The sequence below is a fragment of the Rhinolophus hipposideros genome (genome assembly GCF_964194185.1).
Source record: "Rhinolophus hipposideros genome assembly, chromosome: 16".
Taxonomy (NCBI): Eukaryota; Metazoa; Chordata; class Mammalia; order Chiroptera; family Rhinolophidae; genus Rhinolophus; species Rhinolophus hipposideros.
The window spans coordinates 11,380,547-11,407,963 of NC_138062.1; the positions used below are offsets into that span (position 1 = coordinate 11,380,547).

At 33.2% G+C, this 27,417-nt stretch overlaps 1 long non-coding RNA gene across 2 annotated transcripts in view; it reads right to left on the reverse strand.

Annotated features, from left to right (window-relative positions):
- Positions 1-27,417, reverse strand: part of LOC308509151 — a 189,615-nt gene that overhangs the window by 101,527 nt on the left and 60,671 nt on the right. For both annotated transcript variants that reach the window (XR_013995133.1, XR_013995134.1), the window contains one exon: positions 23,748-23,851. This is a non-coding gene — a long non-coding RNA (uncharacterized lncRNA). The remainder of the gene's footprint in view (positions 1-23,747; positions 23,852-27,417) is intronic.

Consider the following 27,417-nt stretch of genomic DNA (forward strand, 5'->3'; position numbering starts at 1 on the left):
CAGAATTATGGGCCTCAATAATTCTTTACTAATTTGAATGAAACATTTCTTTAGATATTTTATATTGTATCATTTTTGGATTAGAAACTTCATTAGGATGTCTTTCTAGCATTTTGACCAGAAATAAATTATATACAGCCTTCTGAAAAAACTATATTGCTCTTCTACATCAATCGATTGTGACAAATTAATACCACCTTAACAATGCAAAATAAATTTCGGTTAAACTGAAAAAAATATTTCAGAGTTTTATATGGTATGCTTTTTAAAACTTCTTAATTTTATAACATTTTAGTTGCAAAAAAACAAATCAAGTAGAACAAAAGTAGTCTGCTATACAAGTACCATGTTGCCCCAAAAATAAGACCTAGCCAGACAATCAGGTCTAATGTGTCTTTGGAGCAAAAATTAATATAACACCTGGTCTTATTTTACTATAAGACCCAGTCTTATATATTATAACACTGGGTCTTATGTTAATTTTTGCTCCAAAACATGCATTAGAGCTGATTGTCTGGCTAGGGCTTATTTTCGGGGAAACACAGTATTTCTAATTAGATAAGAAAAAGATTGTTTTAATTATCTCACTTTTAGCTCTTCTTTGAAAAACTGTACCTTGTAATACTTCTGATAACAAATGACAAAGCATTTTTATAATTTCCATAATTAAGCATATTTTTCAACTTATTTACCTATATCACTAAATGGCAAAGTTTTACTACACAAACTAATTCAGAATTTACTACTTTAAGTTCAAAAAACGATTTATTTAACAGGAAGACAGACAACTAAAATTTAGTTAATTGGAAATTCAGAAAAAATAGATGCTAATTTTATTGATATTTTACTTCCTCTGACCTAGCACTTCAACAATTTGGGCTTCTGTTTTATTATTTACACATAGAGGGTGATTCTAGGTTCAGGCTTGCCCAGGATAGTAAGTTTATGAAAGCAGCCTCAGTGTGCTTCCCTTACTCACATTCACTTTCAAAATTGTCCTAGTAATGACAATAAATTCCATTGGCATCCTAATACAGAAAACCATGATATTGCAAGAAATGTTAATTTATGGAGTTTTGCAAAACAAGAAGACAACTTTCAAGTCATACATAATATACTTTGACTGCTATAGTACTTATTTGAAAAGGCCTTTGTTAAAAACTCTACTTGCTTTAGGGTCCCAGTCCAGTTTCTGTATCATACAATATGATACAGAACATAGTAATACAAGATAAGGTGTTCAGAATTATAGAAGATGACGGAGTTCAGTACACTAAAAAGGACAGAATTTCTTTGACTAAGATATCAGGAGAAATAAATGTGAACTGCATATATTCAGTACTTAAAATAATTCCAATATATAGTCAGTACTCAAATATTTATTAAACAATAAAAAGACAAAGCTTGTAAAATGGCTAAGTTATTTTGTTTGTTCTTTTGTGTTGGAAAAAATTAATATAAAAAAGAAAAAATAAATAAAATGAATCTCAATAGATTCTTAGTATCCTTATAAGATTTACAGAAACCATTTTCTGGAACACTTTATTTGTGTTTCCATTTCCATAGATTATGTAATATACACCTACATTGCATTAAGATAATCAAGTGCTTTTTAAAATTCTTTAGTAAGTCAGTGGAATGTATTATTCACCTTAATTTTATCTATATACTTTAAATTCTACGCTGACTACCTTATAGTGAGTTATGTGATATCTCACTTATACTAATGAATAACATGCTTTCCATGATTTATTATAGACAGTATTTTCCAACAAAAACAAAGGACAATAGAGTAGATGGGTTACAAGGTGCCATCATCAACACCATCACTCAGAAATGCATGTGTTTTGGGCCTATTTGAACATGATGTTTTTTGTTGGGCACTTCTTCAAACACCTTATTCAGTGAATAAATCAGCAGCTAGATGACAAGTCTTCCCGAAAACAATCAAACTTTAAAACAAATATTGAAATATATGGTTATACCAGAAAAAGGGTTGCCTTAAAAATTCAGGATATTATGGGAAGTCAACGTTGATATTCAAGATTAAGTTCAATATAAAAGCATGCACTGTATTTTGAGAGTGATACTTATCAGAGAACTCTGACTCTTCTAAAATTCTTTTGCATTTATTAGAAACAAATTAGAGTAGAATGGTAACTTTTTCCCAAACTATTTCATTCATTGAACCTTTGTTTACACAGAGCTATCCCTGGCAAGAGTTCAATGCAAATCTTTCAAGTAACATGTCCTTTTTTAAAGCTCTGGGATTTATTTCCAATATTTCCTCAAACAAGTCCCTTTTTTTAGCTATCTTAGTATGTCAAATAGAAAAAGTCAAAATAGAAAGGAAATATCATGGATTTGTCTTAGACCCAAATACCAGCCCTAATTCTATTTTCCCTAATCCTGGGAAGGAAAAAGCTTTGGCGAAGACAATCCTATTTCCCATTCTTAAAGTACAATATTTTTGTCTACTTAGTCATAAATCAGTGCCAGACTTAATCAGACCATTTTAAAATGCATCTCATTATTTATTTTTATTTTTTTTTACCCAGGATCTATACTTATTCATATTTCATGGATTCATTATTTTTTCCAAGAACTGTACAAAACTAAATATTATACAATGGAAAAGCAAGCTGTATCAACTATTTGTTATTGATTAAAATTTTACTGCACAAGTATCAATTATTCAAAATTATGACACGTATTTTCTAAACAGGTGTCAAAACGATGTAGTTTTGTCATCAAGGTAATCAAATGTAATACTACTACGACTTTTCTACATCAAGGATGCTTGTTTATTCTGTGATTTTTAAATCTTTCACTAGCTACAAATGTTTGAAAGCTGACATTCCTGCATTTCCAGCATCACCAGCATACACAGAGTGCAAAAAGTGTAGCTCTCATTTTATTCTTATTTCTATAAATTTCAAAAAGATGCCCTTTGTTGTTATGATGAGTATGGCAGCCATTGTTTTTCTCTAATCAGCAAAAATGTTTCCTTCTCTTTCTCCTTAACCAACAGATCCCTCCTCAGCACCTTTTGTAGCTGGAGTTGTATAGAGAGGGATGGAACAGAAAGGGGAATCATTTTCTTTCTGACAAGAAAAGGAGAGGTGTGAGAAGAAGACCTCCCTCACTGTTTGCTTTGAGTATTCATTCAGTGAAGATAAACTAATGGTTGGAATTGCTGTACCATCTTGTGACCAAATGGGATGGGAGGCCATCTAAAATCTGAAATATACATGTAAAGCATACACAAAATATAACCTAATACAGACTAACAAGCCAATGAGTTTTCAAATAACATACCAAGATAATGAAGGTAAATGCTAAATTTTATCTTTCTTCCTTAGAATTAGTTACGTATCAACTCTGCGTAAATTATTTCTATAAATCCAAGGAAGAGAGGAGTGTTTGAGCCAAATTATAACATTAGTGCTAAGACTCCATTTTCCTTAATATTGTACAGACATAAAAGTAACAGCATGCTTCCCATAACCTAAGTAATAATTTACTTTACAAATTTTGTGGATGTGGTTTTTTTTTTTTGTGACACGGTATAAATATAGCTATATAACTTAGCATAAAACTGTCCGAAGACTGTCCAAAATCAGTATAGCATCTCATGGCAAGAAATGAGTTAAGGGTTGATTCAAAGTTAATGTGGAGATTAATTTCGTTAATTCATATCACTTAACATTAATTTCATATAATTTTTAGATCCCCACTGTTTACTCACATATAATTATATGAGTATGTATACAGATGCATGTGCATATATTCACATATAAATACACATGCATGCATATACATGCATATGTCATGTATACACTTATTTTAGAAATCATGAGAACTGTAGACCACCTTCAATTCTAGTCCCTCAGGTCTCATTCTTGCCTTCTTCCATTTCATATGTACATGTCCTTTCTTCCCCACTGTTACTCCTGAGTTCTAAAATATCAACAGATTTATGGATCTGCTCAATCCTACAATGCTTCAAACATTGTTACAGAATTGCAGAGCACATACAACTACTAAAACAAACCTACTAAAAAGATTTAGTGATTTGCTTGTAGTCTGGCCCCCTACACTTGCCCAAGATGGAGGGTATTTTTGCTTTCCATGTATTTCTGACAATATTCTAATAAATAACTAGATAGCTTCAAATACAAGAATTACCCAAACTTAATAGATTGCATGCCTGCCAAAATATTTAAATTGAAAGGGGATTATACAATTATCAATATGTACTTTAAAGGGTTATTTCCAAATGTTCATTATTGAAGGACACTTTGAAAAGCAGAATCTGACCATCATGCTTCTTGTTATTACTATTTTGGGAAATAGTTTCAGTGTAAATAACATTTATCACGTTCATTTCCTTTCTCCATTTTTCTTATGACTATTGTCAAATGACATGAAAGCTGCCATTGTGACTGAGGTCAACCCGTTTATATATACCAAGATGTATCACATGGCTTTGAAAAGGCAAGTCAATTTGCTGTGTTGAGAGATGGGTCTGATGTTCTCACTAAGACATTTGGACAGATGATTATAGCTGTTCAGTCAATGCAGGAGTCGCATCACTGCCAAGCCTTCCTCCCTCCAGTCGTGGATTACTGACCTTTGGGCAGCTGCCTACGCAAGAGCGAAAAGATAAAAAGATGCATGTGTCTCTGTCTGCAATCCTCTGTAGTAACTCTAATTGACTGCAGTGATGTCTGCTGGTGACAGTGGAGAAAGCTGACAGCTGCAGGCCCTGTCATTGCAGCCAAAAAGCCACTCTTGTGGAGATCTTAGATGAGTATATTAAGTACTTTTACTAGCTCAGCTGGTGAAGTTACTTTAGCTCATTTGGCATGGGCATCGGCCCGAGAATAGTAAATCAGCTCTTAAAAGTACCTTCTTGTCATCTGAATTGTAAATGTTCAGTGATCTAATACTAATCCTCTTTTATAAATAGAACTGACCCTTTAGTGCTGTGGTATCATGAAGAAACTTTTTTTTCCCCTCCTTTTGCTAACTTTTCTTTTCCTTTGTCTAACCCCATTTGCCCTTCTACACACAGCAAGTGGAAATCTTACAGCAGCTCAAGATTAGATGTCATAAAAGAATACCACACGTGAACAATCCAATATATTAGTGTGCTGGACTTACACAGTAAAATGTTGGGGGGGACAGAGCCCCAGAGAGCAATTTCCATGCTCTCGGCCTCACATAGAAAGGTGCTGGCTCAGGTAGTAAATGGCCTTCAACTGTGATTGGATGGCCATCAGCTGTGGCTAGTTGGTCGTCAACTGTAACAAGTGAGCCATTGGCCACTAATATAACTGGTGTGGCTACGCTAGCAAAAAATGGAAGCTGGCAAGAAGATGGTGGCTGAGCCTGCAAGCGGTGCAGTGAGGGTTGCGAACAGTGTGGCTCCTGCTTCCTGTGTCTCCAACCCAGCCACCATGGAGAATATAATGGTACGACTCCCCTACCTACTGCTCCGTGGTTGTTCCTTTTTGGCCTCACCATGTCCTGCATTCTTATGTGGGGAGCGGGAGCAGAGACCCCGCCTGACACCCTGCCTGACAAATGTAGTCAGGAGCTAAACTTTAAATTGTTTGTTAGAGAAGTCTAAAGAAAAAAACAAAAAATTTCTGAGGTCAGAAAACTTGAAGCAAATGAACACACTGTTAGGTAAACCCATAAGGTGCTACTGTTTTGAAATAACATAAACTGTCAATTTTTTCTCCAAATTATCTGGTTGTTCATGAGGGTCTGTCTTAGATGGCTTCAGGAACTAACAGAAGTTCATTGTTTTCATTATATTATAATTCATCTGTAGGAATAAAGGATTCCACTAGATTATAATGATTTAATCCTGCTTTCAGCTTGACTGAATCCGTGTTTATATATTTCCTTTATCTAACAATACATCTGAATACTCCTCGAAACACAATCACAAACATCCACAAAGAGATCTGAAAACTACAGTCTGGCTTCCTAGACAGACAGATAATTACTGGACGCACAAAACTTCAAGTTCCCCAGCAAAGAAAGAATGCAATTAACAGTGAAGCTAATTGAATTTTTTCTTACCAAAATACTTGACAGACGGGGCTGTGCTTTATTGCCTTTTATATACCCAGGGCTTTGAATATAGGACAGCAGAAATAGTAGATGCTTAATAATTTATTGCCACATTAAAAAATGAATAAATGACATTTATAAGCAGCAAAACATTCTTGTCATTTCTGAACGTAATTGGAAAATAAAATTGGCAAAATCAAATTTGGATGGTGCAGTGAAATCTACAAAAATAAAATAATTTATCCTTCCTAGGATGCCCTTATAAGTGAATTTAATTGCTTGTTTTATCTAATTAGAAAACCTCTAAATATCCCAAAGATTATTAAGTTTCCCTCATTCATCACATTTTAATACTATCAAAGTGTTATAAATTACATGGTTTAAGCATTTTACTAACATAGTTCTGTTTAGGATAAGTAATATTTTCTTATTAAAACCTTCTTTGTAATTTTTCCCAAAAACTATGAATCCCATTTTTCAGATACAGATCTTGTTATCTGGCTTAATTTAAAATTAATATGGCTATAATACTTTCTCTTTATAGGAAAAGCAGAGCAAGCCACTTTCTACACAGATATAGGTTTATAAAAGAATAAATCAAATCCCTTAAGGCATATGATTATATACAGTAACACCCTAAAGAAGCAAGCTGGTATGTAAACTAAGTTTTAGTTTTGTGTGCCCCAAATCAGTGCCACAGAGGTTTTCATTTTTAAAAATGGTCATTTAAAATATTTTAAATATTGCTCACTTTAAAACGCTCATTTAATTTGCCAAGCTCAAGGCCTTCAGAAACACCTTCTCCTACCAACACTGGAGATCACACATATATGATTAGGATAAAAATAACCAACAATAGCTACCAGGTCGAGGGGACCGCTTGCTTTCCTCTGGAAGCACGCATTCCTTCACATACCCTAAATGCCATGTATTCACGATGAAAAAGTAAACAAGAAATGTCTATAGATCCTAACAAGAAATGTTTAAAACTGATTTAGTTTGGCTCCAGATCTGCTGAATTGCTTCATTACTGAAATTTAACACTACTAAAATATTTCTTATTATATTGGCTTATAATAACACTAAAATAGAAGTTAAAATGCAGAAAAGCATCAAGGCAAAAAAATGAATAAACCTCAATGGAATAATATGTATGGACAATTCATGTGCTTTTTAGAATCATTGCTACAGCTTGGATATCATCTATCCTATTGTTTGCTTAGTGTTATAATTAACAACAAAAGTTCAAATTGACAAGTTATGTGAGAATTTTATTAATTCTACAGTTCCCACCAATTTATTTTTCATTTTCTAATATCATAATTATTTGTAGTTAATCCAAACATGTGCATTATTTTTCTTAAAGGTGGCATGGTATATGGTATTTATAGTTTCCATTTTCTCATCAGAGACCCTGCTTGAATCTAGGGTTCTATTCGTTACTTTTTTCACTTCCTAAAGCTTCCAATCTATTACCCAACTACAGACAGAGATAATATCTTTTATTGAGCATTTGTGTAATGCTTTAATAAACACATTAAAATGAATAACAATAATAATAAATTTACACTTATTTTAGCTAAGACATGTTTTCGATTTGGTAAGGAAAGTCAGTGCTAATATTGAGTTCTCTAGAGTATTTCAACAATCTTTCATTTGATCATTTCAGAAGATATGGTTAAAAATACTGTAAAAAAATTATATTGTTAAATTTGCACAATCTAAGAAATCCATCCTCCACCAATCTACAAATACAGAACTCTAGAATTTAAGTCATTTGCAACAATACATTTTCAATGAGAATCACCAAGGAGGGATGTCACACCATTCTTTTGGAATAATTCTTTGTAGAGTGTCACTACCTTTTCTCTGCTAGAGGGAGGGAGAATATGTTTCATGGTAAACCAAGAATACACTATGTTTCCCACTTTAAAATAATTACCATGAATTTACTAACAGATCGACTTTAAGAAGTCTTTCAGCAAAAACCTTATTTAACTATAAAATAACTTTGAGTGGTACACCTACAGACATGCTGCTTTACAGACATGGAAGAAGCAGTGACACAGGATTAAAAAAGACAGTGGAAACAAAGGCCTTTATAGAATTAACTGATATCTAAAGAAACTCAATTTATGTTAAGAAAAATGTATATGCTTGTTTGAGTTCCAACTTTCATAGGTACATTAGAGTGATTATGTTGGCTCAAATAAATAAAAATCAGAGTAATCATATCAATGAGTATATTGAATAGATATTTAAGGATGTAATGAAGCACAACTTCAAATTATGAAGAACCAAAAACTGTTTTTTAAAAAGGACACCTTTGAATACCTCAGTCCATATGTCATAAATCCAATTTTAAAAGGCTTTGAAAATTAGCAGCTTCTACTATTGTGTAATGTAGTATTTTTTTATTATTATTATTTATTTTATATCATATATAAAATGGTTTAATTTGTTAAATTAGAGAAAACAGCATACATTGAGCTATTGGGACTATGGTAATGGTTATTTTTGAATATAAAAAGGAATTAACTGAAAAGAGAGGAAATATGGAAGGAAGAACCCCAACCTGAGAGGACATCAAAGAGGAGTAAGATAACTAAAAACAGTAAGTAGGCTGGCTACCACAACGGCCTAGTGCTGAAAGTGAAGGGACCCAGCAAAATAGTTTACTGCCCACAACACAACACAACACAACACAGGAACAATCAGTGTGAAAATGCAAGTGTTTCTGAGTCAAAGGTCCAAAGGGAGATACAATGGGCCCTACACAAGGTACGTGATGCCACTTCAGAAAAGCCTAGATTTGAAGGCTCAGCACTTTTTGTAGCAAGCAGCAAATGAGGCAGTCTCCTTTCCTCTGGGGAGCAAGGGGGCGCCTAGCAGTCAGATGTGGTGTCCTCCATCTACTGAACTGTCTGTGTGACTAGCTACTGGAACTGTGTTTTATCAGAACACAGGCCTTGTGGTCTGATAAATGCCGCTGATGTACAACGACATGCAGGAACCACGGCAGACTGCTCTCTCAACAAAAGTAAACAATGTCTGAATCAAATTAATATAAAGAAATTAGACTCTGGAACATATATATCTACAGCAATTAAAAAATAAAATTGGCTAGTGTCATAACTGGTAATTACATGAGATTAATTGTTACTTAACAGTGTTAACTGTTCTCACCCTTCAAAGTAGCATGCTCTTTATTTTTCAATGTTTGAATTTTAAGGGAATGGCTTTACCTGTTTAGCTGTAACCTAACTTACAGATTAAGTCATAAAATATAAGCATTCTTTCATTAAAATGTTTTATTTAATATTTGCATAACTTGCATCACTATAAGAATCCCATAGGAGGAAGTTGTATCTGAGACTAATTCAGGTAAGTTTAGATGAAATTTGGTTATAGCCCAAGTACTTCCCAGATGATAGGGCGGGCCAACCCATTAAAAACTGAAATTTTATTATCAGTTGGCACAGTGTTATAAGTGTCATACGATGAAAAGGTCATCTGTTTTGAAAATGCTAATATGATATCAAAAATAAAGTCAAACAGTCTTTGTAATCATTTATGTACAAAAAAACAAACAAAATTTGAGTTTTCATTTCATTGAATCATGAAAAGTCCTTTTACTCTGCATAGTCTGGTGAGAGACACATATAGTTGCATGCATTTGTGATAAACACATTCGTATGTATGTACAGCATTCCAAGAGACCACAGAGAAGACCACTTCAAACACAGACTGTGGTTGTGATGGTTGGTGGCCTTGAAATTATCCCTGGATATGGTGTTACATCGGCACTTTATAGGAGGACGCATTAACTGAGTAAATAAAGGAAAGAAGGACACTTCAAAGCAAAAATACAATCTGAGAAACGCTGATGTTGTACCAGCTGAAATGTCTCATGGAAGAGTAGATTGTAACTTGGGCGGGAGCCCTAAGTCAGCTCCATGTCATAAAAGATCCAATAGGTCATTATCTTGTGGATTAAAGACTGTATCCATGAAGTCATTGGAATCACAAAAAATATTAAATTGATGAATGATATCCCATAATACATTTTTTGAACTAACATTTTTTATTCAGTGGGAAAAGGAATTTAAGGAACACCTTAAATCAGTCAATTTATGAAGGAAATTGTGGTCATTACTCAAATGATAAATGGCATAATGGCTAGAACTTAGGTGGCTGCAATCAGATAAAGAAGTAGTAGAGGGTATTTGAAAAGATGGCATCATGGACTATCTTTGTGGTGAATGAACTGTATTTGGTGAGAAATAAATAGGAATTCAGGAGGATTACATACTTTACTACGGGGTGATCAAAAGCATGATAATAAGATGGGCAATTTAGAGAAAGGATCAAGTAGGAGACATTGTGGAAGATTGAATTAATGCTCCACACTTCACTCTTTCTCTCTGTAATAGGGTCATGCATTCCTATTCATTGCTATATCATTGCTCTGGGGGAGGAATACAAGACCAATTGTACCGACTTGGAGCATATTCCTAGACAAGTTTGGGTCTAGGAAATGTGAGTGGACATAATTACTGTGATGTTATCCAGGTAAATTTTAAATATTACTGTGAAATCTGGCTCAGGGACTTGCATCTCTACCCTCTGTAATGAAAATGCCCAGATAGTGGTCCCAGAATAAGGGACATGAGATTACGGACATGCGGAATCCAGTCAAGCTAGTAGAGACACAATTTTCCCTATGGCCCTCATGCAATGTAAACAAGAAATGTTAGTTATAATAATCCAATGTGAAAATGGATTTGGTTGTCATCACAATAAAACCTAACTAATAAACAAATGTGTTTGGTTCAATTTAACATGTCTGGTTTGAGTTACTGAGAAATCTAAGAAAAGAATGTTTAATAGGAAGACATTTAGGTACAGAAGGTACAGAAATAGTAAGAGGCAGAAGATAAAGATAAAAAGAGAAAAAAAAATGTACCTCCCAAACTGTTTTGTGAGTCATAAAGATGATTATTGACTATGAGCACCTTTTCTTTGGATTAGAAAATAAGTCATTTGCATACCTCTCTCTGAAGATGAGGATATCATAATACAGGCCTAAATTTCAGTATCCAAAGTGAAAAACCTTCTCAGCTCCAAGAAAAACAAGACAAAGGATACATATAGTTGAGAAGATGAGGAGGCTCATATTCAGTGAGTTAGAATTTTATGAGTTTTACAAATCCTACTTCACATCACCATACCTACTATCTCTCTAGAACTATTAGCAACAAGAGATTGTTTTGTTTTCCTATTTTAACTTTGAAGAGGAATCTAAGAGTGCCATTAGAAAAGTAGTTGACTCAGTTTTATTAATGACATAAAAAGTGTTAAGATGTTTGATTTCTAAGAATAGTGACTTTCTCTTTAAAAAAATTAAAGTCTATTGGAGTGAGAATGGTTAGTAAAGTTACATAGGTTTCATGTGTACAATTTTGTAATACTTGCATTGGATTTTAATCTATTGAGTCCGTAAGCATTTCGTGGATGATAGCAGCCCTCTGAAATTTTGTTACATGAGTCCACAACATTAAAGTATTAGAAGGCCTCATTATTAAGCAAGCTAACCTCTTATTTTATCAGTACTGTGGATTAATTTTATCTTTTCCCAACCCTCTGACTTGTAGGATGAATTCAGCTGTAAGAGAATGAACAATTTATGGAATGATAACCTTCCAAAAAGTAGAATTCATTGGAGTTCCTGGGTTATCCATGCAAATGATTCCTTCTATTGTAAATATCCAAGTTAATAGGCAATTTCTAGAGGTTACATGACCTTTCTTTGTTATGAATGTGTGTTATTTACACCCAAACACTTAAGGAACCAAAAAATGAAAATAAAAAACTTCAAGTTTGTTATTCATTACTACTTTCAAGAAAAAAAGACATTGGCTTCTTTATTTCTATAGCTCCAGTGTCTAGCCTGCATATGGCATATGGCATAAATAAAAATTTAAAGAATGCCTTTCTCAGCCAAGACAGTTCAGTAATATGTGCTAGGGCATATATACATACATATATATATATATGTATGCATGCATGTATGTATGTATGTATGTATAGATAGATAGATAGATAGATAGATAGATAGATAGATAGATAGATAAGAAGTACTGGAAGATAAATGAGTTAAGACTGGATTTTGCCAGTACTATTCATTAATTAATGAAAATAAGTTAATTAATGCATACTTTTGATATGTAGACATTTTTTGAGTCTGCCACCAGATATCCAACCAGGGATGTTTGGAAGGACGTGCTCAGGCTACACAGACTGAGCAAAGCTGTGCAGAAATCAAGTTATAGAGAGATGAGGAAAGACACTTTTTACACAACGTGAGCTGGAGATCAGCTTTCAGAAATCCAAACTAGAAAGGAAATCACCAAGAAGAAATTTCAACTATTCAAGATGGGTCTGATTTTGATATTTAATCTTTCGTATAAATATGCAGACAAAAAAATAATTATGTAGGAATGTCTCAAAATCAAGAATGATGGGCAGGATCAAACAAGAGAACAGGTTTCTTGTAGTGGTCTTTCTATATAAACCGTTGCATATGTCTGCGTCAGATATGTCTGCCTCCCACAACCAGATGTTTCAGTAGACACTATGGCAGTGGAAGAGGGACAAATCTTGTGGAGAGATCTCAACATCCTTCCAGTTATATTGTGATGGGGAAATACCCCTGATGTTTATTTTCTCTTGGGATTCTATCTTCAGTTCTGCTTAAGAATACGAATATTAAGTGGGCAAATGTTTCATGTGATTACTAAGTAGGCCAATATTTTAAAATTAATTTTAACTTTTACATTTAACCAAAAAAATAAGTTTTAAATTTAGTCTGTCGTAGCTATTTTATGGAAATGGACATGAATATAAATATGTACAATTTGCATAAATGTAAATGTAGCCCCATTTTACCAAGGGTTCCATACTTCGTTTTTACTTTGAAGGTGGTAAGTAACAAAATTTGCAGAGATTAAAAAAAAAAAAAATGGAAGGTCACAGAGAAATAAAATAACTGGCTTTGATGAAGGCTAGAAAATAGAGTTCTGCAGATTACTTTACGAAGTCGGACAATGAAGTTTGCAAACACATCCTAGAAAAAGTGCTACATACTTCACTGCTGAATATCACTACAATCGCCTTCCAAGTAAAGTGGTACCTCGGTTTTTTAACATAATCCATTCTGGAAGACCATTCAAGTTCTGAAACGTTTGAAAACAGCTGACAGCTAGGCCTCAGGATCTTGCACTCTGCGGAAGCCGCGTGACATGTTCAACTTCCGAGATATGTTCGAAAACGGAAGCATTTACTTTGGTTTACAGCATTCATAAACTGAAATGTTCATCAACGGAGACGTTCAACAACCAAGATACTACTGGTCCTCCCCTTGGAAGCTATGCACTGACTCCAGCACCTAGTCCACCCTTCAAAGCAATTTTGGAACTCATTTTCTGGGATGGCCATCAGAGCTATCATCGTGTTACTCTTGATGTCCTGAATGCAATCAAAATGTCTTCCTTTTAATATTTCCTTTATCTTCAGGTAAAGAAAGAAGTCACTGGTGAGTAGGGAGGGTGTTCCAATACAGTTATTTGTTTACTGGCTAAAAACTCCCTCACAGACAGTGCCGTGTGAGCTGGTGCCTTGTCCTGATGCAAGACCCATGAGTTGTTGACAAAAAGTTCAGGTCGTCTCACTTTTCCACGCAGCCTTTTCAGCACTTCCAAATACAGTGATAGCTCGGCTTTCGAACTTCTCCATTGAACATTTCAGTTTACAAACACTGTAAATTTTATGGATCTATGGTATCATTAGATAGAAAAATTCATGCTAAATTTGCAGTTTTAAAGGTTGATTTTGAAGGTCTGGAATAGATTAATCCATTTTGCATTACTTTTTATGGGGAAACTGTGCCTCGGATTTCAAACGTTTCAGAACTCAGTCTTCTGGAACAGATTATGTTCGAAAACTGAGGTACCACTGTAGTCAACTTGGTTAACTGTTTGTCCAGTTGGTACAAATTCATAATGAATAATCCCTCTGATATCAAAAAAGGTTAGCAACATCGGTGCAATTAGTTCGCAAACTTTATTGTCGGATCTTGTATATCCTGGAACACCAAAAACTATGACTCTTTAGGTAAAAGAAGAAAGCTGAATTAACTGACATACTGGTGTCTGTGTCATATATGCCATTCTATCTAATGATTGTAACAATTCTTTTAAAAAGACACTATTATTTTAAATTTGCAGACAATGAAACTGAGGATCAGAATGCTCAAGAAAATTGTGTAAGATCCCATAGGTAGCAAGCAAAGGGGTTTTAATACAAACCCACCTCGGCCTTACTATTTATTCATGAGGAAAGCATTTATTAATCATCTAAAGCAGGCCAGGAACTGTTCTAAGTAAATAAAGTAAATTCTAAGGAATTCCCTGTTATATTTTTTTAGGTAAATCACTTAACCTTTTTGAGTGTCAACTTCCCCGTCCATAAAATGCAGATAATTCCACTATCTCCCATACATAGTTAAAATAATACACATGAAATTGTTCTATAAATATAGAGTAAATAATTACTTTCATGTTTTTGTATTAGCATAGGCAAATACTTGTACCTGCAACAAGGAAGATAAAAATACAACTTAGGGAAAGCATTCAACAACTATATTCTATCATCTTACTTCATTCAGGATGTAGTAACAAAATACCACGGATTGGACAGCTTATAAAGACCCAAAATTGATTTCTCACCATTCTGGAGGCTGGGAGGGCCAAGATCAAACTGTCAGCAGATTCAGTGTCTGGTGAGAGCGCTCTTTCCTGTTCATAGATGGTGTTTTTGTTTGTTTGCTTGTTTGTTTGTTTTACTATGTCCTCTCATGATGGAAGTGACTAGAGATCGATGTGGAATCTCTTTTATCTTTTATAAATGTGCTAATCCCAATCACGGGAGCTCTGCCCTCATGATCAAATCACGTCCTCAAAATCCCACCTCCCAAAATAATCACTTTCAGGCAAAGGGTTTTCAACATTTGATTTTTGGGTGGACACCATCATTCAGATTATCATCTCACCAATAATAATATATAAGATGCCTCTTGGTACAGGGTTTGGATAGATGAAACAAACAATAAAATCATTTGGAAGATATATCCACAATTCAAGAAAAGTGAGTTTTAGAAGTTATTGTTGAAGTATGTTCTTTTTTTCTGGAGATATGGGTAGACTTACCCATTTTTAAATTATTAAAAATTTTGATGTTATCTTGAAGTGTTGCTGGCCTGTATTTTGCCGTGATTTGTAAAGGTGAAAAATGAATCTTGGCAGTTCATAAAAAAACAATGGGCAAGGCATTAGGCAAAAGTGCGGATACTAACAAAACAAAGGAAAAAAAACAGAAAAAATCACAATAAAAGAGAGATGGAAGCAGAAAGAAAGAAGTAGAAACAGAGAAAGGAGAAAATGAGATGTGGAAAAAAACAACTGATGGAGATCTTAACATTAAGCACACTATTTTGATTTGCTGTAAGGTAATTTCTTCATATATGAATATTGATATTTTTTGGACAATATATAAAATGTAATATTACAAGTCCATCATAAGATATAATTAATACTGTGCATAATTTAATTGGGTTTAATATAAGCATCAATAATTGAAATCTAAATTAATACATTAACTTTTTGGTAGCCTTTTCTATAAGTTCACATACTGCCTTCAACTTTATATATTTCGTGTTGTAATTTTTTCAGAAAATAAATTTGCATGCTAACCAAGTAAACAATGGGTGTTATTATCAAGACTCAACAGACTATAATCATTTGCGTGTTTATAGTTCAGATATAAAGTTAAGGACTTATTGCTGTATTTGAGAATGATTTTGTATCATAGAACCAAAATTATAAGACATTCTTTCAGAGTAAGGGAAAACCATAATTGTTTTTATGGGTAGGGTGGGTAAAGATGAGGGAAGCAAACATCTATAGTGAATGAATCCGCACATTAATAATTTAGGCTGACTGTAAGAAACTGGCCTTTGCTTTGCTATTTATGTACACTTGAATTTTTAAAGTATTTATTTTATACTATCAGCAATTAATTATGTATTAATGACAAGCTACAAAAGTGAAAGTATCATAAATTGTAGGGAATTAGAAGAGACATTAAAATTATATATTCTAGTGGCATTAAAAATTTTATAGCATCAACACTATTCAGATAATATCAAATGTAAAACACATTATGCAAAACATAGAATGCTGGGCAAAGTAATTTAATATGCTTTCATAGAGATAGATCTGAAGAAAATTAACAGAAATCAGGGGACATAATGGATTGTGGTTCTAGAAATGTTATTAATCAATGGATTTGCCAGATGCCCGCAAGGAATAGACAGACCCAGGTACTAGATCTCTTTCATATAAGGATTAGAAGCTCCTGAAAGGTAGGGAGATGGGTTGGAGAATACCACACAAAAGCTCATTTTAGGATTACGTAAATACCTAGGAAGGAGTCTAAGAAAAAACTAAAATTGCACCAAAGAAAAGCAGGCTACATAGAAACTTCTAAACCTGTTTTGTTATTTGGTGAGGTTAAATAAATAAATAAATGCATAAGCCTTTAGAGTTATAATGGACACTTTAACAAAGATTTAGTTACAGACTGACGTCTGAGTTGCAATACAAGGAACTGGACTTGCAGTGCTCCCAGAAAACTGATTAAGATCAATAAAAATGTATTCTCAAGAATCACCACAGATAAAATTATAACCATGATATTTACAATAAAAAAAAAATTACAAAACACAGCATAAAGGCTTCAAAAGTAAAAGTCAACTGAAACAACTGAACCCACCACACGAGTACTTTCATACTTAAATATATTTTTAAAAATGCAAAATAATCATGCTTCTCTGTTGAAAGAACTAAAATTAGAAAAACAAAATATAAATTAAAAGCCTTAACCTGTATACGTTTAGATGCCTTGAAATTCAGCCAAATGGAAATTTGAGAAACAGTGCACAAAACCACATAGATACATAAATTTTTAAATAATGGTGTATTAAATATCAGATTAGATAAAGCTAAAAGAAAATTAATGAAATTGAAATTGGAAGTAAAGAAAGTATACAGAATGAAGTATAGAGAAACAATATATGGAAAAATACATAATAGAGAATATGGTATATTGAAAACAATTAGAAGAGCTAAGGTTTATGTCACTTTCTAGGAATAGATTATAAATAATAATAATAATAGAGTTAATTAATGACAGTGACCAGAATCAGAAAGTCTAAGACCCTTAAGCAGAATAAATGAAAATAAATCTAAGCTTAATCACTTAAGTGTTGAACCACAGTTAAACATTAATGGTAAGTATCTCTGAGGTGGTCTCCCAAATAGGACGCATGTCCATCGGATACCCAACAAAATCTTTACAACATTATTGAATAAGTTCCCCAAATTAATTTTCAAAAAACCCTGAGGCCATCTTGTGGTTACCAGCTGCTTCCTAATCCCTTCACCTTTCCCCTTATCCCCACCCCCCTCCCGCCCACCTAACAACTCTCGGTTTTTTCTTTGTGTCCTCAAAACTGTTTCTGATTAGTTCATTCACATATTCTTTTCTTTAGATTCCACATATAAGTGAGATCATGTGGTACTTGTCTTTCTCTTTCTGACTTATTTCACTTAACATAATGTTCTCTAGATCATCCATGTTGTTGCAAATGATAAGATTTCTTTCTTCTTTAAGGCTGCGTAATACTCCATTGTATAAATGTATCAGAGATACTGTGGATGCCTGATCATGGCATTGTACGCCAGAAGCTAAACATTAATGAATGCCAACTATAATTTTATATACATAATGTGATGGCTCGGTGTGAGGTTGGAGGGATAGTGGATGGGGGGAGGGGGGTTCACAGTGTGAGGGATATAAATGATGAACATCTAAGTATTACCTTGTCTTGTACACCTGAAACTAATATATATATATATATATATATATATATATATATATATATATATGTAAAGAGTAAAGTCATACAATAGTCACTGGGAGAAAAATATTTCTGCAATTGGAAAAAGAATTAAATAACTGACTTCTTAAGAGCAAAAATGGAAGTCAAAAGAAAATGTAATAATATACTCAGAGTAAACCAGAGAAACAGCTATACTGAGCTACGTTTCAAAAATGAGGACAATTAAGGATTTGTTATGTAAACAAATATAGAGCATGTCTAAGCATAATTAGTGTAAGTATCATAATTTTAAACTCCTTAAGTTAGAAATGATATAGCTAAATCCCTAGACAATAATACAAAGTTACGAAAGTAAGAATTATAAATTTCTTGAGTTTTTGTTTTTTGCATGACACATGGAAAAATGACTTTTGATTTTAAGTTAAATACACATGTTAAAAATATTGATGACTAATGGAAACTGGAAGAAGAGAAACAGAAAGTATACATTTTAAACCATGACAAGGAAAAGTTAATTAAGAGGAGGAAAACTTCAAACAGATCTAAAGAAAGCAGGAAAAAATTAAAACAAAATAAAATAAAGCGGAAAAAAGAAAAGCAAAAAAAACAACGCTAAAGTCTTTCAAATTAAGATATCTCAAACACTATTTGACCTTATTCTCTTTTTGCTAAAAGAAAACTAACAGAGAAAGCACCTTCTTCCCAATACAGAAAGGTATATGTGGTGACAAACTATATAACTCCACACTCACGCTAAATACCCGACACAGAATAGAGCTATCTCCATTTTTCAGGAAAGAAATTGTGAATTCGAATGCTAAGATACCACTTAAAATTTCAAACATCAAAGAAATGCATTACTGGGGAATAAACTGAAAATGGCTACTACTGGGAAATGGTGTAAAATTATTTTTAAAGTTAAATAAATATTTATGGGATATCATATTATTTCAAAACATATATAAGTAGGAACTTTCATAACAGAAGCAAAGCAGCCTGCAGGTTTATGTGACTAAAAGGACAGAAAACAAAATACATGAAATTATACATGTTGAATTATAAAATGGGAATATACATAAAAATAATTTGTAATGAAAATTCTTTCACATTTCTCCAATGTAATATAATACAGCTATAGCTAGGAATCAATGATAAATTTCTAACTAATGTTAAAAACATTTTATGCAATTATGTTCTTCACATTATTAATAATCCAAGAAATGTAGATCATGTGCTTTTCTTCAGCACTGCTTAAAGCTAAAAGAAATATTTTCATTTACCAGTATTTAAATATTCATTACTATCTTTTCTAGAACTAGTAGATGGGAAAACAAATTACAATTATTATCAAAAACTTATTACACATTGTTATTTATGGCTGATATTGTGGAATTGTTTCACATAAAGTATTAAAGCATTTAATAAGGGAAAACCAACTTATTTAAAATATTTGGCATGTTAAAGATGTTTAAGAAATTTGTATAGGAACTAAAAGGCATACACAACTCATCTTTCAAGTAAAATTTGATACCCATTCTTCAATCTGAAAAGTGCTCTTTCTAAATAGAAAAAAACATATTTTTAGTGGTTAATTTAATTACTTAAACAGCTATCATCATATAATATGTTTAAGTTATGATCCGCCCTTTAAATGACAATAAAAATAAAATACACAAACACACACACTTGCTATAAAAACAAATCAAACTTTTAGCTTTCCTATCATTTCAAAGTTTGCTGTTCTATTATAACAGCAATCAGTACCACAACAAAAACAGCTTTTAATGGCACTATTTACTCAAGAACCTAAAACAGCAACTACATTAATTATATTAATTATACTTAATTGAACACAATCATCTAACTTAACAATTTCTTATACACCAATTAATAAAACAGCATGTCTTCTAGATCAGAAATGTATAAAAATAGTCTTTCTTTAGTAGATCCTTTCTGGTAAAAATATGTGAACCAAAATTTAGTGTATAGAGAAGATACTGAATTACATTTAATTTTAATGCTATAATTTTAATGGATTTTAATATCATATTCTTATTGCTAATGACTTAAGAATATAGTGCTAGTTTTTGTTTTGTTCTGTTTTTCTTTTTTCTTTTTAACATAAGCAAATGTTTTCCAATAATCCTTTGAGGATTTTTATTGCTCTTGTTAGCATGTGATTATGTAGAAGTCATTACACTTGGTAGTTATTCCAACTCTCATCTCTTTCATCAAATCACTACCCAAACCCTTTCAAAATCATACCACATACATGATCTTGTGTCCCACTTAAGAAAATATTTATCTCAACTCTGTTTCTACAGATAACAAGCTAAACTAAATATGTTCATATTATTAAATTTTTATACCTCTTTGAATGGCAAAGGTATCCTTCCTCCTAAAAATTTTTGTCCCTAGTGAAACAATTGTTGACAAGGTGAATAATAATGACTGCCATTATTACTATATCTCACTGATACTCTTCTATTCCCTTCTTTATCTTATCTGCAATAACTGACTGTTGTTTTCTTCTCACTTTCTCCTCACGTTTTTGCCTCTAACTTCCCAACTTCTCCTTCATGAGATCTCTCATTCAGCGTCAACTTCACTACCATATTCACTTGCCCTCTTAGATGTCTGTCTTTCCTACCATCATGTAATTTTCCCCTTAGAATTTACATTATATTTCATCAAATCCATAAATTAAAAATTATATATATATATATATATATATATATATATATATATATATATATATGTATATATATATATATGCCAATATCTCCCTAAATGATATATTTTTGTCCTCTCAGTACAGACCACGTATGATAATGATCATGATAAAAAACAACTTTGAAATGCTAACTAAGGGGAAAGTACTATATAATCCATAATTTTTAAATCAACCAGTATTTTGGTATTAATAATCTCATTTAATGTGAAAGAATGTTGAAAATCAAGTAATTTAATTTGTTTAAGTTTTCACAACTTGTACATGGCAAAGTCACAATTGAATTATAGTCTGATTACAAATGCATGCTGTTCTATCAAGTCAGGTGGCTTCTCTATATCCGAATGACAAAAGGATATGTTAGTTGTCCAATAGGAAGTTCAAATTCCAAAATGATCCCATCATTTCTATTCCTCTACCTTCTCAAATAACTGCAAACCTCCTCATGCCTTGTCTATCACAGTGAATGGTGCTGCATTTCATCCAATCATTCAAGCCAACAATCAGTCAATCTTACTGACTCCTTCCTATATAATGTGTACCTAATTCCTATGGATTCTCTTTGTTTGATTTTTTTTTCCCCTAACCTAGTCTTTCTTCTACTGAGAAGATGACCAGTGATACAAGTTCATTTTAAGCCATTACCATTTCTGTCTAGCAATAGTCCAAAGGGTAGCCTCACTGTTTCCACATGTTCTCCTCTACAATCATTTTTTTTTTTTAATCATAAGTCAGATCTGGACATTTGTCTGCTTGAAACAATCCATTGCAATTGGAATCAAAACTAAATTTCTTAAGATAGTCTCCAAGGACTACATGAAGTGGACCTTGAACATCTGTCCCCTTATTCTCTCCCCCAGCTCCCTGCATTCTAGCTTCCTGGCTCTCTGTCTAATCCACTAATACAGCAACCAGCTTCAAGGCTTTCTACTTGATTTAGGGTATTCACTTCATTGACTCCTTTCTGCCAATTTGCTCACAAATTACAGATTTATCCAATTTAAACTAGACTCTTCCTCTAGCTGTTTTCTGTTTAAATACCCTGATTAATATTCTTCTAAGGATATTTTACAACATAAAAATAAGTCACATATTTATTAACTTACTTATCATATCCTCCCAATAGAATGTAAAGTTTATGCGAACAGGAATCATATCCATCACATGTTCTGGATACCTAATACAGTATCTGGAACAATTCAAATACTTGTTGAATACATAAAAAACATACTTCAGTGTCATTCTAATGTTTGATTTAAAAAAGAAGACCTATTTATGACTAGATCATTTAAGAAATTATTTCTAATTGATCACAACAGTTTATTGAAATATCCCTTTGACTTCAAAGTTATTGTTCCCTCTGCCATTCCCTACTCCTTCACCTACATAACTCATGGTATTCATTTCAGATAGAGATTGTACATTAGCTGACGTAGGAAGTAGTATCTGGCTAAAGAAATTTGTATAGGAACTAAAAGGCATATACACTCATCTTTCAAGTAAAATTTGATACTCATGCTTCAATTTGAAAAGTACTCTTTTTAAATAGATAAAAACATATTTTTAGTGGTTAACATAATTACTTAAAAAGCTATAGTTGTATATGTTTAAGTTATGATCCGCCATTTAAATGACAATTAAAATAAAATGATTGTCCTATACTGTAAAGATAGCCTATACTGTAAAATAGGAGGTCATATAGAACACTCAAGTACTTTTATCACTTTTGGAATACAAAATAGAAGTTAAAACATACACAGAGCTTTCTATTTCCAGGAAAATGACTGGGAGGTTGCTTTGCTATTATGGTTGTTAGAATGGAAGGGAAGGGAAAGGGGAGGAAAGGAGAGGAGAGGAGAGGAGAGGGGAGGGGAGGGGAGGGGAGGGGAGGGGAGAGGAAAGAAAGGAAAGGAAAGGAAAGGAAAGGAAAGGAAAGGAAAGGAAAGGAAAGGAAAGGAAAGGAAAGGAAAGGAAAGGAAAGGAAAGGAAAGGAAAGGAAAGGAAAGGATTGCCTCTTCTATTGTAATCCACTAAAAGTGAATTGAAGACATGACAAAATAAAAATTTCTGGCCTAATTCCAAGTAAAAACAAAACCAAAACAATTAAATTACTTTTGAAGTTATTTTTGCCATGAACATATCCCCTAATCCCAGGGACTGGTGCTTAGGCAGTATATCACAAAACAAATACAGGATAAGTTCCCCATGGGCTGGCGTGCAGAGATATAGTCACCATAAATGTGGGATTCCAAAGTATAACAATAAACCAAATTAAATTTCTCTACCCTTCATTGCCAGAATCCGACAGGAGTTGCCTTACCTTCAGCAGATCTTTAAGAGGGAGGAGAAAGCTCCATAGATGTTGTAACCAACAGAGCTACACAGCTTATAATTCATTATTTTAGCACATACAACTTCATATTAATTTGACCTTTGTAGTGAACTAGTAACAAGCAATTGTGGTTATCCCTCATTTTATAGATGGGATATGTAAAGCAAGACAGGATAAAGAACTTGGCTCAATGTCACGAAGCAAGCAAATGGCAGAGCTAAAACTACTCAAGACAGCAATCTTTCTAAGCTATCAAACTGCCTCCCTGTTTCATGCCGCTGCCCCAAATACCACTTGAAAATTCTGACTGCCAAATTCATAACTCAAGAGGATGTGTTCCTACACTTCTTTGAAAATCATGAGTGCCAAATTCATAACTCAAAAGGTTTGATTCCTATACTTACTTCAGATTTTATGGAATTAAACTGCCATGGTCAGGGTATGTGTGTGTGTGTTGTGTGTTGTGTGTGTGCATGTCTGTGTTGTATTAAGTGTGAGTGAGTATTAATTTTCTTTCAGTGACAGAAGAGGAAACATCCCTAACTCCTCGGAATTGTAACTTAACATTGTAACCTTACCTGTTTGTGCAATCATTCTCCTCCACGTGTTTTATTTGACTTGTCAGTAGTCTTTTGGCCATCAAAAGTCAAGGAATAGTCTTGTACTCTAGAACACTTTGCTCCTGCAACAGACATTTAAGAGGAGGGTTATATAACTATAGCATCTGAGACATGTCAAATGGATTGCTGAACATCTCTATCATGTAATGACCTCTTTCTACATGGTGGTGTTCCCTTTAACAGCTCTTGGACTACAGCTCTTCAACCAGAATCCAACGATTCTAAAAACACTTTCTTTTTCACTTCTCATACGTATAGATGTTTTCTTATAAGACCATGTGTATTCCTTTGTAGTAAGTAGGTTTGCCTTTTAAGAAAAATGCATGTACTTGATTTGTTTTTGCCCATGGCTGCAAACCACGTTCAATGTTCCCAAACTATCTGATAATATATTTCTGGTAATAAATACAACCAGATACCAAAAGAAAAATTTTAATACTGAGTTTAATCATTTTTTTACTTTATTCACAAATGTAAAGAGCTCATTCACTATGTCCTAAGCATTGAAATTGTTGCCTAGTACACAACTGTAAAAAGGAAAAACAAGATTTATTGGGCAATTCACAGTCAAGTAGGGAAGACAGATGTTGCGCCTGTGACAGGTGCCTCGATGGGGAAGAACATGGTACAAGAGAGCAAATAATGGGAGCTCCTAACCAGTCCAAGACTCTAAGGAAGGATTCCTAAAAGGTAACATGTAAGGCGAAATGTGGAGAATGAGTAACAGTTAGTTGAAGAGGGATGGCTGAAATACAAACAACATATCAAAAAATCTCTAAATAAAACAATAGCATGCTTGTTCCAGGAAACACAAGAAAAAGTTTAGTATGTGTGGAGCACAGATGAAAAGAGGAAGAAATAAAACCGACATAATCCTAGGCCACACAACATAGGATGTTGCAGATCATATTAATGGTTTGAAGTTCTATGTTAAGCATAATGAAGTATTTGAATTATTTTTATTCAAGAAGAAAGATTTAATTACTTTGTGTTATTCAAAGATAACTTGACTTCAATTCAATGTCATGAAACAATTGGAAAGTAGATATACTGGACACAGATGACTAGTCATGAAGTTACCATAAATGGTCGAGTTAGGATATGGGTGTTTGCACTGGAGGTACATAAAATTGGAACGGTTTCAGGGCTACTCTGGAATGAGAATAAATTAGATTGGATGTCCAATTGGAGGTATGGTTGGGATGGGCAGGATAAAACCAATTTAAACAACAAATGAAAGGATTAGCTTTGGATAAGAAGTGATTCTTTTTTCTATTCTAAGTAAAAGGTGATAGAGGTGGTAGAGTTGAAAGTTAGGCCTAGTGGCAATAAGTTCCATGAGTCTGTTAGATAAGCTGTATTTTTGTTGTTGTTGTTTTTCAGGGAAGCGGGGGTGGGGGGACAGTGTGGCAGTTCGGAGCATAAAGTATAAAGACAACGATGAAGAAAGTAAACTACATACCATAGCAAGCCAAGGAAAGAGCTGTTGATATAAATAATATTGGATTCTCAGGTAGTATTAAGGACTATGAGTTTACAATGGAGCTAGTCTAACCAGAGGAGAGATTTTTCTCCACAATCAGGTCATGGTTTTACCAGGCTGGTAGAACCATAGCAAGGACAGTTAATATAGGGGGTAATGTAATTGAGTGACCTGACCAACTGACCTGGGTTTGACAGGACTGTCCTGGTTTTAGTACTGAAGGTCCTGTAGCCACAGAAACCCCTCAGTCCAGAGTAAACCATGCTAATTGGTCATCCTTAGTGTTAGAGATATCTATGACAGCAGGGTGGAGAGAGCTAGAAAAAGTTAGAAACATAAGATGGACTGAAGGACCCAATGTGATATTGGAAAAAAATAATTGGGAGATTAAACAAGAGAGGAAGTTGTTAAGAAAATTATTATTGGAAGAGGGATAGCCAAATGCACTAATTTATTAGTCCTGCAGTTGTAGGCATTCATTTCTAGGATGCAGATGACTGGAAAGAATTATGAGAGATAAGTTGTTAAACATGAGAAATTCAAGTACCTGAGAAGTACGATTGTTGGGTAGGTTGACAAGTTCAGTAGTAATACTGTGACCCATGGGGCAACATTTTCAATACAATAGTAGCTATTATAGGTGCATAGGGGTAAAAGCATTTTATCCTAATCACATGGTCCTTAAATGGGTGAAGGTTTTTAAAAAGTCAGTCAAGAAATAACAGCATGGAAGTTACTCAGGAACTGAAAAAAGCATTTATCATACTTTTGGATAGTGATGTACCCACCATGTGAAAGAACAAACTACTCCTGAACGGCAGGCAAAGTAGTCTCCTCAGGAGAGTGTTAGTTTCTGTTAACGTTTTTACCACAATTACCAGTGGACACTGAATTTTATAAGTAGGAATATAACACTTCAGGCCTCATTCTCGGTTTTTTTGTTTTATTTTGTTTTTCTTAATGCCTATTTCAGTGAAAACTTGCACTAAGTATATAGAATGATCTGCAAATGCTCTCTAAGCCACCATATTATACCCGTATAATTATAACCTATATTCAGAGTATGGACACTTTTTAATGAAATACAACCTATACATCTTGTTTCGTTTTCCAAATAAAAATGAAAATCCATGCTACGCATTATATGACAATGTATGAAAAAGTCAGTTTCTAGGGCAAAGTACCGTTTGTCAAAGTATTGAAAGAAGATGCTGATTATTCTAGTTTAAATCTGGATCTTTAGGTTATTACAAAGTAAACTTCCTGATACATTGCATTACCACCATATGGATAGCACAATTAAATTGCATAGCATTTTAATCTAAACGTATACATTTTCAAGTAAATATTTAAAAATAAATCATGATTTTTGTAAACCTACTTGATTTTTTTTATTTTGTTTTCAAAAATAATAAAGTCATTGGAAACAGCTTTACTTCTACCAATTTCTTAAACTATAGTATAGAATGGTATAAAAATGACTCATATGTATAGCTGGCATAACTCATCTAAAGAAAACCGTCAACTAATCAGACACTCATAATTGGTGGGCATGATTGCTATCATGGAATTTAAGAGTCTCTGGTATACATCCTTAGTATAACACTTATGCAACTCTGGGAATTAAGCTTAAATTAGAAATTAATTGAAGTAAACAATATGGTATTATTTAAAAATAAATACATACTTTCATATATATATATGCATGAGTATATATACATATATGTATATATATATATATGTATATATATGTTTTAACTGCTTTCATACATTGATGTTCAGAGAAAAATCTTTTGAGTTTTAATTTCTAAAGCTCTAAAATTGAGAAAAATATTTTATGACTTTAACAAATGGATCAACTACATGGAATGCATAGTAACATGATTCATCAGTCATGGCACATCACATTTTATTTATATTGAGTAGATTTCTTCAACATAAAGAGATCAAGCAGAGAAAATAAATGACAAATACTTCTTCAGACACCATTTGACCCAGCAAGTGTTAGACTCTGTAGGCAATTCACAGTGGCTGTAAATAATGGGGTTAATTGCCACACTTTTTCTGTTTCAAAAAGTCAGATATGCTCATCAAGAGAAAAATAAAGTTCAACAGTGACTTTTATATTATATTATATTATATTAT